The sequence below is a fragment of the Emys orbicularis genome, chromosome 1 (genome assembly GCF_028017835.1).
Source record: "Emys orbicularis isolate rEmyOrb1 chromosome 1, rEmyOrb1.hap1, whole genome shotgun sequence".
NCBI lineage: Eukaryota > Metazoa > Chordata > Testudines > Emydidae > Emys > Emys orbicularis.
In genome coordinates this window covers 372,359,152-372,375,248 of record NC_088683.1, presented here as the reverse complement: position 1 = coordinate 372,375,248, position 16,097 = coordinate 372,359,152, and the positions used below count along the sequence as shown (strand labels likewise).

Here is a 16,097-nt window from a genome sequence, read left to right as displayed (position 1 = left end):
CTTTCTGAGATCTGCCAGTTTTTAGTCCATTTTACATGTGCTCCACTGGTATTGTACAGTGTTTTTTTATCTGAGTGTTTTCCCCTACTAAAGCAAATGTCTCAGAGAAACTGAAGTCTATTGCATCTGCGCAGTTCCCTTGATCAACCAAATGTGTACAGTCATTAAAGGATGAAATTGGGTTTATATGGCAAGACCTGTTTTCCATAAACCATGTTGTTGACTGGCATTAATTATATTCCTAGAGGTTTTTTTTTAACTAATCCCATATAAGCTTTTCCATTGTTTCTTAACTTTGTCAAGGTTGATCGGTCAGTTCGTAACTCTGGTGTTCGTAACTCTGAGGTTCTCCTGTTGATACTGTTTAACATCCTCTTTGACTTCTAATGGACTGGAAAGTATTTCAACACTTCATGTCATATGAGTACCTCATACTGCTTCTTTCCAAATGCAGAACAAAATGATTTCTTGAACACACTACTTTTTTTGAAAAATTACAAAGCTTCCTTTCTCCCTCTCAGAATTGGCCTACATCTTTTCTATGATTTCTTTTCTATTAATATACTTAATAAGATACTCCTTATTTAGATCCTTAGCCCTGCCAAGCATGGATTTTTCCCTGATGCTTTTAACATCCCTCATCAATTTTCATAGCTTCCAGTTTGTATTATTTGTTTTCTATTTTCCCTTTTTCCCATTTGTTTGATATTGTTTTTCACCTCTAATTGCGGCCTCCACTTTGCCACTGAACCAGCGTTTTCTCCAAAGCTGTCCACTTTCTTGACTGTGGATTTGTGGTTTTAAGCTATCTAATAATCTCTTCTTAAAGAATTCCCACATTTCATTCCCATTTTTCTGTCTAATTTTTTCCTCCCAATCAGTTAAGATGATAATTTTGCTCAGCTTTGGGGAATTAGCTCTTTGAAGAACGAAGTATCTATAGACATTACTGGTTGGGAACTGTTCTCTATTCATTTCAATGTAATTAGTTCCATTCTTTATTTTGCTCTCCTATGTCATACGCTCCCTCTGTCTCTTCTCTAAATGAAACAGTCCCAGAGTTTTCAGTTTGTTCGCATATGGCAACCTTCCCCATTCTCGGAGCCTGTCTCAGAAATCCCCGTTCTATCTGCTATATCCTTTATAGAGACGGGTGACCAAAACTGAGCGAATGTCCATCCCTTTCATTAGATATCTGAACACTGTCTTTCTTTTGGCCACAACTGCCAATGAGCAGGTGTTTCTCTGGAGCTGCTATCAGTGGACAGCCACATCTTTTCACTGAGGTGTATTCTAGTTGGGATGTTCCACCCATCAAAGATTTGCTTTTTTTCCATGCTCAGATTTTGAGCCACCAGGTGAATGGGGAATTCCCTACAGCATGGACTCTCTAGCCTGGCATTCATTGCATTAAGGAGCAATGAGGGATAACCAGTATCCACACGCGTGTTTCCTCCTGGTGCTTTACCACACTATGACATGTAGGAATTATAGACACATGCCATCAAATATGGAATTGGCATTATTAGGGTCATTTGTCTGAATAATGAAAATGTCAGTTCTTAGTGTGTGAAGAGCGACCAAGCTGCTTCACCCATGAGAACAGCCCCCAGTAGTGCATGTGGTGTCTCATATTAACATTGTCTCTCTACCCAGGCATTTGTACTGCAACCATCACCCTAGACCCTGGGGACATACGGAAAGTCGGCATATGGCAGCCTCCCCCATTCTCATAGCCTGTCTTAGAAATCCCCTTTCTGTCTGCTATATCCTTAATAGAGACTGGATGACCAAAACTGAGCACATATCCAGAGCAGGGTATTCTCCATCGGATTCCTTCAGGCATCTGAACACTGTCGTCGGCCACTGCTGTGAATGAGCAGGTGTTTCTGTGGAGCTGCTATCAATGATGCCCAGGTCCTTTCTGTGAGGTGTGTTCTAGTTGGGTTGTTTGCCCCTCGCACGTCTTCAAAAATGTTTTTTTTTCCATTCTCAGATCTCCCTAAGCATGTGCATGCAGTTTCTCATATTAACTTTGTCTCTCCATTCAGGCATTTGTCCTGCGACAAACACCCTAGACTCTGGGCACATACAGGAAGTCAGGGGAACATACAGTATATTCAGGAGACACCCTTCTGCCTCAGAGTTGGACACCTTCTCCCCTACTCCATGTCAGATTCCAACACAACAGACTTCACGAACCCCTCCACCTTCATCCTGCTGGGCATTCCTGGCCTGGAGGCAGCCCATGTCTGGATCTCCATCCCCTTCTGCACCATGTACGTCATAGCCATCTTGGGGAACTTCACCATCCTTTTCATCGTGAAGATGGAGCCGAGTCTCCATGGGCCCATGTACTATTTCCTCTGCATGCTGGCAATTACCGATCTGGTCATGTCCATGACCATTGTGCCCAAAATGCTGAGCATCTTCTGGTTCAATTCCAGGGAGATCGATTTCAGTGCCTGCCTCACCCAGATGTACTTCATTCACTGCTTCTTAGCGATGGAGTCTGGGATCTTCGTGGCCATGGCTTTTGATCGCTACGTGGCCATCTGCCATCCCTGAGACATTCCACCATCCTCACAAACCCCGTGGTGGCCAAGATTGGCCTGGCCATAGTGCTGCGTAGTGGCTTGCTTGCATTGCCCTTGCCCTTCCTGGTAAGGCAATGGCCATATTGCAGAACCAACATCATTCCTGAGCCATTTTGCTCACACATAGCCGTGGTGAAGCTGGCCTGCGCCGATACCCGCGTCAGTAGTTACTACGGCCTTTTTGTGATATTCTGTGTGATGGGTCTGGATGCGATTTTTATTGCTGTGTCCTATATCCAGATCCTCAGGGCCATCTTCCGCCTCCCCACAAAGGACGCCCGGCTCAAGACTTTTGGGACCTGTGGCTCCCACCTCTGTGCCATCTTAGGCTTTTACATCCCAGGTCTCTTCTCCTCCCTCATGTACCGGTTTGGGCAGAATGTGGCCATACATTTCCACCTTCTCATTGCCAACATATGCCTCTTGCTGCCCCCCATGCTGAACCCCATCATCTATGGGGTGAGGACCAGACAGATCCGGGACAGGCTGCTCTGGCTCTATACTCATAAAGGGACCTAAAGTTTTCTCCTGGTGGTCTGGCTCTCAGACCAAGCTCTGTGCAGAGCTGGCTGGTGACATGGTGCTGGGCCCTCTTCCCTGAATCACTCAATGGGCAGTCAGAGAGACATTAAACCCTTCCCTGACCTTACTGTGCTGTCAGTATGAGAACTGGAGAATCAGTCTGTATACCACTCATTAACTCATTGGGTTGCCACCTTTCAAACTGCTGGTAATTGGACCTCACGACTCCCCCCTGCCCTCCTCCATTCCCTTAAGACCCTGACCTCTGCCCCACATATTTCCCCTAGGCCCCTTCCCATGCCCCACCTAGTCCATTGAGACCCAGCTCCATTTTCCATTTCTTCCACCATTTCCCTGCCCTTGTCCCTGGCTTCTCTACTCCCCTCCTCCCATCACTCGCTGGATCTTCTCCACCTCCATCTCTGCCCCAGGTGGGCTCCCTCTTCTCTGGGACTGGTTGGAGCTGCTGAAGCCTGACAAGGGGCCTGCCTGTTGGTATGATGTGGCCCTGGCTGAGGAGGGGCAGGCCTGGGCAAATGACCCAGTGCCTCCACCCTGCCCTGCAGGAACCAGACACAGCTAGATGCTCTTCTTGGCTGGACTTTCTAGTTCAAAACCAGGCACCTGACAACCCTGCATGGCACCCAGACACAGAAGCCAAAAAAACAGAGTGTCCAGATAAAACCTAGATGGGTGGAAATCCCATTAACTCACCCTTTGTTATAGAAATCGTCTGTATCCACTATGTCTTTGGGCTTTTCCTGTACTCTTCTCTCACCCACCTTGTATGAAGGGGCAGAAGGCTGAGGCAGAGACATCTCTCTATAAATAGGTTGGTTATTGACTCTCAGCCCCAGCGAGAGCTCACCCAGTAGAAGGAGGGAATAACTTAATTCTAGATAAAAGCAGTTTTCTCCAGCTTCTCTGCAGAGGGGTGGCCATGGAAGAAATGGAACATCCCCAGAAAAGGGAACAGAGAGAGGAAGTGTTGTTCCAGCCCTTCAAAAACACAGAGACTGGATGAGTCAGAAGACGCTGGGGCAGGAGAGATGCACCAGGGTGTCAGAGGGGACTCGTTGGTTGCAGGGCTCTGGCTGCAGCAGAGACAGGTTCCAGCTGGAGGAGAAGCCAGGAGTTCCAGGAGGTGGCCCCTGAACACCCTGGAAGGCTCTGACCAAATCCCAAAGATGCTCCAGGATGATGTGGACGAAGTAATGCACATTGGAAAACATCATCCCAACTATACATATAAAATGATGGGGTCTAAATTGTAGCCAGTAATTTTAGTTCATTATTGATTTATTTTGTGATGTTATGAGTAATCAATATGTTATACTATATTTTCACTGTATGTTAATTAGGGTTAAGTTGTGGGATTATAGACGTGTGAGACTGATCAGTATTTAGAGGAACCAAGTTCTAGACATGAGTAAGACAAGCTGGAACGCAAGAACCTGTAGGTTGAGGCCTACAAGACTTTAGTTTAGCTATTGTAGGTGTTGGAGACAAGAAATGATGGCATAAGTGACTGGAAAATAACCCAATGCCCTAAGATTATGGGAAAAGAGGCACTAAGTGATAATATTGCACAAAATTACCCAGAAGTTTAATATTAGATCATAAAAATACTGTAAAAGCATGCCTGGCTCAGACATGTGTTTTAATCACAGGATACAGGTTGTGCGTCAATGGTAATGAGAATAAATGGAACTTAGAATCATAGAATCATAGAATATCAGGGTTGGAAGGGACCTCAGGAGGTCATCTAGTCCAACTCCCTGCTCAAAGCAGGACCAATTCCCAACTAAATCATCTCAGCCAGGGCTTTGTCAAGCCTGACCTTAAAAACCTCTAAGGAAGGAGATTCCACCACCTCCCTAGGTAACCTATTCCAGTGCTTCACCACCCTCCTAGTGAAAAAGTTTTTCCTAACATTCAACCTAAACCTCCCCAACTGCAACTTGAGACCATTACTCCTTGTTCTGTCATCAGGTACCACTGAGAACAGCTAGATCCATCCTCTTTGGAATCCCCTTTCAGATAGTTGAAAGCAGCTATCAAATCCCCCCTCATTCTTCTCTTCTGCAGACTAAACAATCCCACTTCCCTCAGCCTTTCCTCATAAGTCATGTGCTCCAGCCTCCTAATCATTTTTGTTGCCCTCCACTGGACTCTTTCCAATTTTTCCACATCCTTCTTGTAGTGTGGGGCCCAAAACTGGACACAGTACTCCAGATGAGGCCTCACCAATGTCGAATAGAGGAGAAGGATCACATCCCTCGATCTGCTGGCAATGCCCCTACTTATAGATCCCAAAATGCCGTTAGCCTTCTTGGCAACAAGGGCACACTGTTGACTCATATCCAGCCTCTCGTCCACTGTAACCCCTAGGTCCTTTTCTGCAGAACTGCTTCCTAGCCATTCGGTCCCTAGTCTGTAACACTGCATGAGAGTCTTCCGTCCTAAGTGCAGGACTCTGCACTTGTCCTTATTGAACCTCATCAGGTTTCTTTTGGCCCAATCCTCTAATTTGTCTAGGTCCCTCTGTATCCTATCCCTACCCTCCAGCGTACCTACCACTCATCCCAGTTTAGTGTCATCTGCAAACTTGCTGAGAGTGCAGTCCACGCCATCCTCCAGATCATTAATGAAGATATTGAACAAAACCGGCCCTAAAAGGACCAATCCCTGGGGCACTCCACTTGAAACCGGCTGCCAACTAGACATGGAGCCGTTGAGCCCGACGATCTAGTCAGCTTTCTATCCACCTTATAGACCATTCATCCAGCCCATACTTCTTTAACTTGCTGGCAAGAATACTGTGGAAGACTGTATCAAAAGCTTTGCTAAATTCAAGGAATAACACATCCACTGCTTTCCCCTCATCCACAGAGCCAGTTATCTCCTCATAGAAGGCAATTAGGTTAGTCAGGCATAACTTGCCCTTGGTGAATCCATGCTGACTGTTCCTGATCACTTTCCTCTCCTCTAAGTGCTTCAGAATTGATTCCTTGAGGACCTGCTCCATGATTTTTCCAGGGACTGAGGTGAGGCTGACTGGCCTGTAGTTCCCTGGATCGTCCTTCTTCCCTTTTTTAAAGATGGGCACTACATTAGCCTTTTTCCAGTCATCCGGGACCTCCCCCAATTGCCATGAGTTGCCATGAGTTTTCAAAGATAAACTTACCCAACCTATGGAAAATTGGAGTCCCTTAAGTTTCCAGGGGACACAGATCAATAAGAGAAAAGAGGGTGGACACTTTTATGGACATGTGCAGAATGTAGGTATAGACAGAATCACATGATGAAAAGGGGATTCTCAGAGGGGGAAAATTCAGCTCCCTATGGAAGACGCCAGCAGGAACCACCCGTTTACTGATGATTGAGCTATGAGAGACCTATCAGACCCTAACACTATTGTTAAGGATGGGAATATAACTATATTTGTAACTGGTGCATAGGTGTGTATAGAATTTCTATATGCTTGGGTAATTGTAACTTTAATAAAACTTATAAAGTAGACTAGGCCTTGTACTGATGAATGTCTGTGTGGTCACTACCTTTGGTCTTTATGTGTTCCTAGAGACTCTACATTTGAAGCAAGCAGCAGGGGTGACTTTCACTCTAAGGTTATGTCTACACTACGAGGGTATTTCGATTTCACTTAAATCGAATATGTGGAATCGATATTGCAAAGTCGAACTTGTGTGTCCACACTAAGGACAGTAATTCGACTTTGTGAGTCCACACTAACGGGGAAAGCGTTGACATTGGAAGCGGTGCACTGTGGGCAGCTATCCCAAAGTTCCCGCAGTCCCCGCTGCCCATTGGAATTCTGGGTCGAGCCGCCAATGCCTTCTGGGTAAAAAAAAGGGTCGATGGTGCTTTTGGGTAATTGTCGTCATCCGTCTGTCACTACCGCCCTCCCTCCCTCCCTGAAAGCGCCGGCGGGAAATCAGTTCGCGCAATTTTCGGGTCAGTGACAGCGCGGACGCCACAGCACTGCGAGCATGGATCCCGCTGCGACCATCGCTGCAGTTGTGGCCCTTGTCAACGCCTCGCAGGTTATCATCCACCTTTCCCAGAGGCAGATGCAGCTAAACCAGGCGAGGAGGCTACGGCACCGCGGTGAGGGCCTGAACTCTGAGAGGGGCCAGACCTCTCACAAAGCACGGGACCCAGCTCCGAGGACATCACGGTGACAATGGGTCATGTGGATGTTGTGGAACGGCGATTCTGGGCACGGGAAACAAGCACGGACTGGTGGGACCGCATAGTGCTGCAGGTCTGGGATGAATCCCAGTGGCTGCGAAACTTTCGCATGCAGAAGGGGACTTTCATGGAACTTTGTGAGTTGCTGTCCCCTGCCCTGAAGCGCAATGACACCCGGATGCGAGCAGCCCTGACTGTCCAGAAGTGAGTGGCCATAGCCCTCTGGAAGCTTGCAACGCCGGACAGCTACCGGTCTGTCACGAACCAGTTTGGCGTGGGCAAATCTACCGTGGGGGTTGTTGTGATGCAAGTAGCCAAGGCAATCGTCAAGGTACTGCTCTCAAAGGTAGTGACCCTGGGAAACGTGGAGGTCATCATAGATGGCTTTGCCGCGATGGGATTCCCAAACTGCGGTGGGGCTATAGATGGAACTCACATCCCTATCCTGGGACCGGACCAGCAGGCCAGCCAGTACATCAACTGAAAGGGCTACTTTTCAATGGTGCTGCAAGCACTGGTGGACCACAGGGGACGTTTTACCAACATCAACGTTGGATGGCCGGGCAAGGTTCATGACGCTCGCGTCTTCAGGAACTCTGGTCTGTTTAGACGGCTGCAGGAAGGTATTTACTTCCCGGACCACAAAATAACTCTTGGGGATGTGGAGATGCCTACAGTGATCCTTGGGGACCCAGCCTACCCGCTAATGCCCTGGCTCATGAAGCCCTACACTGGCGCCCTGGACACTGAAAAAGAACTGTTCAACTACCGGCTGAGCAAGTGCAGAATGGTGGTGGAGTGTGCTTTTGGATGTCTTAAGGGGAGATGGAGAAGCTTACTCACTCGCTGTGATCTCAGCGAAACCAATATCCCCATTGTTATAGCTGCTTGCTGTGTGCTCCACAATCTGTGTGAGAGCAAGGGGGAGACCTTTATGGCGGGGTGGGAGGTTGAGGCAAATAGCCTGGCATCTGATTACGCCCATCCAGACAGCCGGGCGATTAGAAGAGCCCAGCGGGATGCGCTGTGCATCCAGGAGGCTTTGAAAGCCAGGTTCCACAGTGAGCAGGGTAACCAGTGACTTTTAAGTTTCTGTACAGAGAAGCTGAACCTGCCCCCGTTTCTTTACCCAGTTAAGGATGACTATCCTCTCCAGTTACAGACCCCCTCCACCCCCTTCCAAAAAAATAAAATCAGTTTTATTTTGTTATTGAACACCGTTGTCTTTAGTACTGTTTTTGCGGGAATCTTTGAAACCGGGGACGCAGACTGTGGTGGGGAGCGGGTGTAGTGTACTGATGCAAATGATCCTTCTAAACTCCAGGAATGACAGGATTCGCAGGGGCGGACTGGTTTTTTCAACGGAGCCTGCCAGCCCTCCTGAGCGGGACTGCGTGTATGTGGGGGCTATGTGACTTTCTGGCAGGGGGAGGAGGGTTACAGATCCCCTGCTGCGTGGCTCTGTGATCCAGGACAAGGACCGCTGCATAAGATCTGTAACTGCCCTCCCTCGCCACAAAGTCACAGAGCAACCAACCCCCCCGCGCCCCACAGAACATGAAAACCACCTCCCAGACTGACCAGGGTAACTAGTCACTGCACTGTGTATGTGCCCTGCTGCTGGACCTGCCCCCGCCTCTGTACCCTGCTAAAGGTGACTGTCCTGTCCAATTACCAAGCCCCTTCCCCCCCTTCAGACAGACTCTCCCTCAAAAGAGCCAGACTGAAACAGTAATGAACAGAAACGTATTTTTTATTAACAACCAGACAGGAAACTGGGGGGTGAAAGTTGGATGGGGGCATGGGTGAGGCGGGCAGGAAAGGACTTTTCAAATTTTGGGGAATGACAGCCTTCTGGTGCTTGAGCAGTGTGCAGGGGTGGAGTGAGAGTTTTCACGGACTCTGCCGCCCCTCCTTCTTTGGACTTTGGGCGAGGGGGGTATGGGACTTGGTGGCGGGGGAGGGCGGTTACTGATAGACTGCAGCGGGGCTCTGTCCTCCTGCCTCCGTTCCTGCAGAACATCAACAAGGCGCCGGAGCGTGTCCGTTTGCTCCCTCAGAAGTCCAAGCAGCGTTTGAGTCGCCTGCTGGTCTTCCTGCCGCCACCTCTCCTCACTTTCCATGTGTGTCCGGTGCATTTGGGACAAATTCTCCCTCCACTGGTTCTGCTGTGCTGCCTGGGCTCGGGAGCAGCCCATTAGTTCTGAGAACATGTCCTCTCGCGTCTTCTTCTTCCTCCGCCTAATGTGCGCTAGCCTCTGGGAGCGTGATGCCAGGCTGGGTTGAGAGACAGTTGCAGATGTGGCTGTGGGAATGAGGAAAAGGCAGTGAATTCCTCCGAAAGATAAATGTAGTTGTGAATCAAGAACATAGTCTTTCTCTGTGAACAAGACCATGAACCACACCTATCACATGCGCACTCAGGACAAGGTCGAATTTTCAAACCTCGCCTTCAGTGCCTGGGCTTTTGCACTGCCGATCTGGGAAGCGGGGCAGGACACGGTACTCTCTGTAGCAGGCAAACATGGTAAGCCGTAGACTTGTGGGTGCTTAAAACTTTAGGAGTACCACTGGCCTCCTTTCACATTGAAAGCACTGCCAGTCTGTGCTGCCAGCTATCGGCCAAGCAGGAACTGTGGCCCTGTCCCACCCCCTCGCGGATGTTCCAGGGAAAGATCCCTGTATGCTGCCCCTCTCCCGCCTCCACCGCGTGGCTGTAAACCAGCGGTCACAGTTCTGTAAAGGAACTTGTTGCAAGCAGTCCCAATACTAACAGTCCCCTACCTAATTCAAAGCAGGTCATCATGAGCGACATTACTCTCATGAGGATCCCGGACACCGAGATCCAACGGATGCTTCGAGAAAGCCTGCAGAGTCCGGGGCCCTATGCCGCCATGCTATGCAAGGCACTGATACCAGAGTACCTGCTTGTCTCCTGGCGCGGGAACGTCTCGTACTTCGGAGGACCAAGTAAAGCCGCTCTCCCCAGGAACCTGATGAACAGGCTATCCCATTACTTGCAGGAGAGCTTTGTGGAGATGTCCGTGGAGGATTACTGCTCTATCCCCAGACATATAGACAGTATTCTAATATAGCTGCAGTAGCAGGGACTAAAGAGTGGAGCAGCTTGGGCAGCACAATCATGCACAACCGGACACTGTTTGATTTTTTTTAAATAGTTGTTACTGATTACTTAAGCGCCCAGGGGGAAGAAATCATGATTCACAGATTGTTATTAGTCTTAATATTCAAGTTTTGTACAAAATAAAGGTTTATATGTTTAAAGCACTTACCGCTTGATCCTTCCCCTGAATCTGTGTCCGGGTTAAATGCTGGGGACGGTTGGTAGGGGATCTCTGTAAGGGTGATGAAGAGCTCCTGGCTGTCGGGGAAATCAGCTTGGTAAGCGCTGCCGACTGCCTCGTCCGCCTCATCTCCTTCCTCATCTTCCCCGTCCGCTAACATTTCCGAGGAACCGGCCGTGGACAATATCCCATCCTCAGAGTCCACGGTCAGTGGTGGGGTAGTGGTGGTGGCCGCACCAAGGATGGAATGCAGTGCCTCGTAGAAACGGGATGTGTGGGGCTGGGATCCGGAGCGTCCGTTTGCCTCTTTGGTCTTCTGGTAGCCTTGTCTCAGCTCCTTGATTTTCACGCGGCACTGCGTTGCATCCCGGCTGTATCCTCTCTCTGCCATGGCTTTCGAGATCTTCTCATAGATCTTTGCGTTCCGTCTTTTGGAGCGCAGCTCGGAAAGCACGGACTCATCGCCCCACACAGCGATGAGATCCAAGACTTCCCGATCAGTCCATGCTGGGGCCCTCTTTCTATTCTGGGATTGCACGGCCATCTCTGCTGGAGAGCTCTGCATCGTTGCCAGTGCTGCAGAGCTCGCCACGCTGTCCAAACAGGAAATGAGATTCAAACTGCCCAGACAGGAAAAGGAATTCAAATTTTCCCGGGGCTTTTCCTGTGTGGCTGGTCAGAGCATCCGAGCTCGGACTGCTGTCCAGAGCGTCAACAGAGTGGTGCACTGTGGGATAGCTCCCGGAGCTATTACCGTCGATTTCCATCCACACCAAGCCTAATTCGATATGGCCATGTCGAATTTAGCACTACTCCCCTCGTTGGGGAGGAGTACAGAAGTCGAATTTAAGAGACCTCTATGTCGAACTAAATAGCCTCGTGGTGTGGACGGGTGCAGGGTTAATTCGATTTAACGGCGCTAAATTCGAGATAAACTCCTAGTGTAGACCAGGCCTAAGACTGAAACTGTAGCCACCAGAGCCGAAGCCCCGGTGGTGTAACACCACATTACAAAATTTACTTTTATATAAAATAAAAGGCTAGAAAATCAGTGTTCCATCTTATTTTTCCCCATCCATTTGCAGAATGAATTTTGTTATTTGCACCAATATCAAGGTAATGTGCGGATATACACCACCATTAGAATCAAAAAGGTAAATATATATAAAGTTACCATCAGGCTAATTACTCCAGCCAGGACAGGTTAGGTATTTTAGAACTCACTCACTACTCAAAGAATTAAATTTAAGTGTAAGAGAGAAATAAAATTTTGAAATGCACAGACCAGTCAAAAACCTAAAATAACAGCATGTGGAAAGAATAAAATTACAGAGCGTAGATGTGCACTGCAGGAAGTATCGAGAAGTAAGAAGAACAACACATGTATGTATTAGGAAATGACTGTGAAAGAGAGAGAATGTGTGTGCGTGTGAGACTGAGACAGTGTGTGTGTGTGTGTGTGTGTGTGTGTGTGTGAGAGAGAGAGAGAGAGAGAGAGACACGCAGACTATGTGTGTGAGAGACTGAGACACAGTGTGTGTGTGTGTGAGAGAGTGAAAGGGAGAGAGACACGCAGACTATGTGTGTGTGAGACTGACAGCGTGTGTGTGTGTGTGTGTGTGTGTGTGTGTGTGTGTGTGTGTGTGTGTGTGTGTGTGTGTGTGTGTGAGAGAGAGAGAGAGAGAGAGACTATGTGAGACACAGTGGGTGTGTGCTGGCTGGTGGGGAGTGTATGAGGGACCATGCTGTGTCTCTTTAAGCACTGTGGCTCTCATCAGTCTGAAGGCCGCTTCAGAACACAGCAGCTGCCAGCCCCTCCATCCCCCTCCTGAGCCCTGCCCCCCTGCCCCACTCTGTGGAGATGGGGTACATGGATGGGGGAAGGTGGCAGAGGGGGACACCCTCACATCAGCACCCCCTCTCTCCCTCTGCACTGCAAGAAGTAGTGTTGTCTCCTTGAGCTACTGTCTGCCAAAAGGTCATCATTCTGCTGTATGCTGGAAAAAGTTGGATGCAGGTAAACTTGAAATTCCCGAGACATGAGCATTGTTTCAACTTAGTCTTAACGCCGCCTTAGCCATTGACAATGAAGGTTCAGAGCAGCCAGTCACTATTGAGGAGGACTGGATCAACATCAAGAAAACAACTTATAAAGCTGCTGTAGAAGTACTGGGCTTCTGAAGATGCAAACACAAGGACTGGTTTGACCACAAGGACAACCATGTCCCATGCTCTCTTGGCAAGATGCATGTGACACTCCTGGCTTGGATCAATGATAAAGAGAATGCCTCCAGGAAATCAGCATCCATTCAAACTCAGCAGAAGGCACAAGTCAATCGATGACAGGCGGATACCAAAGATAGGATTCTATTGCCAGCTTGCTTGAGGAAAACGCTCTATTGGTGGTCAGTATACGCGTTATAAAGATATCCTAAATGCCAATGTGAAGTCATGCGGCATATCTCCTGGTGATCTGGAAATGATAGCTAAGGGCAGATTTCTCTGGCGGCAAACTATTGCACAGGCCCTCAAACGCTTTGAGAGTCAATGTATCGAGACATTACAAGAAAAGCGTAGGACTCAAAAAGCGCACACAGCACCAGCAGACGACAGATTAATTTGTGACATCTATGATCGGATTTGCTGAATGAGGATTGGTTTAGTCGCTCACCAGTGGCATCATAGAAGATGAGATAGTTCAGCCACGCTGGTCTCCAAAGCCCATACACAGGCCTTAAGCACCTAACTCCCACTGATTTGGGCCTCTAGGGGCCTGGCTGATGGGCTGGAGAGAGGTGCCTATTTCTATGTGAGCCCTCTCCTGGAGCGAGGCACCTAGGACAGGTCAGCGCTTTCTCGTGAGAAACATGAGAGAGAAATATGGGAGACGCAGATCCAAAATCTCTGCTCTACCTGATTTGGAGCAGGGACTTAAACACAGGTCTCCCACATCCCACACGAGTGCCCTGAGTACCAAGCAAATGGCTATTCTGGGTGGGGCTCTCAGTCTGTCTGTCTGCAGCTGTTCCAGTTTGTACAAAGAAACCTTCAGTGGAGCAGGGATTTGAATCTGTGTCTCCCACACTCCAGGTGAGGGTGCTAAATCACTGGGCTATGGGATATTCTGAGGCTGCAGACACATAGACGCACCTACACGCACACACACGCACGCACATGGACCCAAAAGCAAACACACACACAGTCCCACACATGGATGCACATGCACACACACACATTCATGACCTGCAAGGCCCCATCCAGGAGGCGTGGTCTGAGAACCCCTAACAAATCGGGACTGCTGGGGAGATGGGCGGGGGAACACCTCATTGGAGAATCCCACCAGAACTGAGGTCTGAGCTAAGGCTCTGAGCAGCTTGTTAGCTGTGGAGCAGTGTCAGCGCTCGGGTTGGTTTGTGCAGGCTACTGGTGGAACCATAGGCCACTACAGGGTTAGGTAGTAGATGAGCTGGGGTTTGAGAAATGCAGCGGTGCCTGCATTCAGTATTTACCTGAGTGCCTTTGTGGATCCAGCCCTGGACGCCTTTCTGGAAGATGCTTTAGTCAAACACAAGTTAAGGTTGTTCAAAGCCAGGGGGGATGTCTGGCTACACTTGGAGGAAAAAGACAAGTTCCTAGACATCCACCTTACACTTTCAGAGAATTCTTTCCTCCTTTCTTTGTACAAGCAAAACAGGTTTTTATCTGCTCTTCCCATCCTCCAGTGGCTCTAGTGTCCTAGCTGCTTGCCCTGCTCAAACCCGGGCAATTCCCCTTCCCTATGTGGCTAGCAGCTGTAGCACCATCATGGGATAAGAACACAGTGTGATGATGAATTATTGAATATGACCATTTTTATCATTGTTGCAAAAAAATTTGTACGAAATATGGTCTGGTCAGGTGTCTGATTTACTAAGTATGACTATCCTGTTTATATGCATGTATCATGGAGCAGCGAACAGCAGAGGCTAACAGAGGGAGTTTGCCTGGGAGCTGTCCGAGAGGAGGTACGCTAAGTGCTGCATTAGGGGGGCTGTGTTGGTGAGTATCTGAGTGTCTGTTGCTGGGACAGTTTGTCAGTTTGACCGTGTGCTTGATTGCTTGCTTGTTTTTTGAAAAGTGTGAATTGGGAGTGCTTTGTTCCAGGTGGGCCTTGAGTGGGCCTGACTGGTATATAAGGGCAGTCAGCAGCGAACCAGCTGAGCGGCGAACAGCAGAGGCTAACAGAGGGAGTTTGCCTGGGAGCTGTCCGAGAGGAGGTACGCTAAGTGCTGCATTAGGGGGGCTGTGTTGGTGAGTATCTGAGTGTCTGTTGCTGGGACAGTTTGTCAGTTTGACCGTGTGCTTGATTGCTTGCTTGTTTGTTTGAAAAGTGTGAATTGGGAGTGCTTTCTTCCAGGTGGGCCTTGAGTGGGCCTGATGGTTATAAAAAGGCAGTCAGCAGCGAACCAGCTGAGCGGCGAACAGCGGAGTCTAACAGAGGGAGTTCACCTGGGGAGAGCGCACTGAGGCTTTCATCCTGCGGGCTTCTCTGAGTAGTTACTGTAACAGTTGAGGAAGCTCTTAGAAGGAAGAAATTATGGAAGGTGAGCATTCAGCTGTTGTAACCTGCACAGCTTGTGCCATGTTTGTCTTTCTTCCACAGGACAGAAGTAACTTTGACTGTACAAAGTGCAAGCTGATCCCCATATTGGAAGAGAAGGTTCGAGGTCTGGAGAAACGAGTATCGACTCTGCATTGTATAAGAGAAAATGAAGATTTCCTGGATAGACATCAGGATATGCTTCTATGGGCACAACGTTCTGAAGAATCAGAACAGGTTACACAGCGGGGATAGAAGGACAGTGAAGAAATTTGGCAGCATGTGACCTCCATAAGAAGAAAGAGGAGCATCCATGTACCAGCAATGGAGATACAGGTGAGGAACCATTTTCATCTTCTCTTCACAGGTACTAATGTGGAGAGTGGACTAGATGATACATCTGAGGGAAGGCAGCAGAAGGGGATTCCACTGATTGGAAGGCATGAGATGCACTGTCCTAGGGATGGGGGTTCCACGACCACCGCTCCGAAAAGAAGGAGGTGGGCGGTGGTGGTCGGGGACTCCCTCCTCAGGGGGACTGAGTCATCTATCTGCCGCCCCGACCAAGAAAACTGAGAGGTCTGCTGCTTGCCAGGAGCTAGGATTCACGATGGGACGGAGAGACTGCCAAGACTCATAAAGCCCTCGGATCGCAACCCCATCCTGCTTCTCCACGTGGGCACCAATGATACTGCCAAGAATGATACTGACACAAGGAAGAAATGAGAGCAGCAGAATACGGACCCTGGACTTCAGAAAAGCAGACTTTGACTCCCTCAGGGAACTGATGGGCAGGATCCCCTGGGAAAATAACAGGAGGGGCAAAGGAGTACAGGAGAGCTGGCTGTATTTTAAAGAATCCTTATTGAGGTTGCAGGAACA

The 16,097-nt window shown here is 48.8% G+C and overlaps 1 pseudogene; it reads left to right on the top strand.

Moving 5' to 3' along the window:
• The first annotated feature begins 2,169 nt into the window (after nt 1-2,169).
• On the top strand, nt 2,170-3,116 carry LOC135884017 (olfactory receptor 52M1-like; annotated as a pseudogene).
• The last annotated feature ends 12,981 nt before the right edge of the window (nt 3,117-16,097 follow it).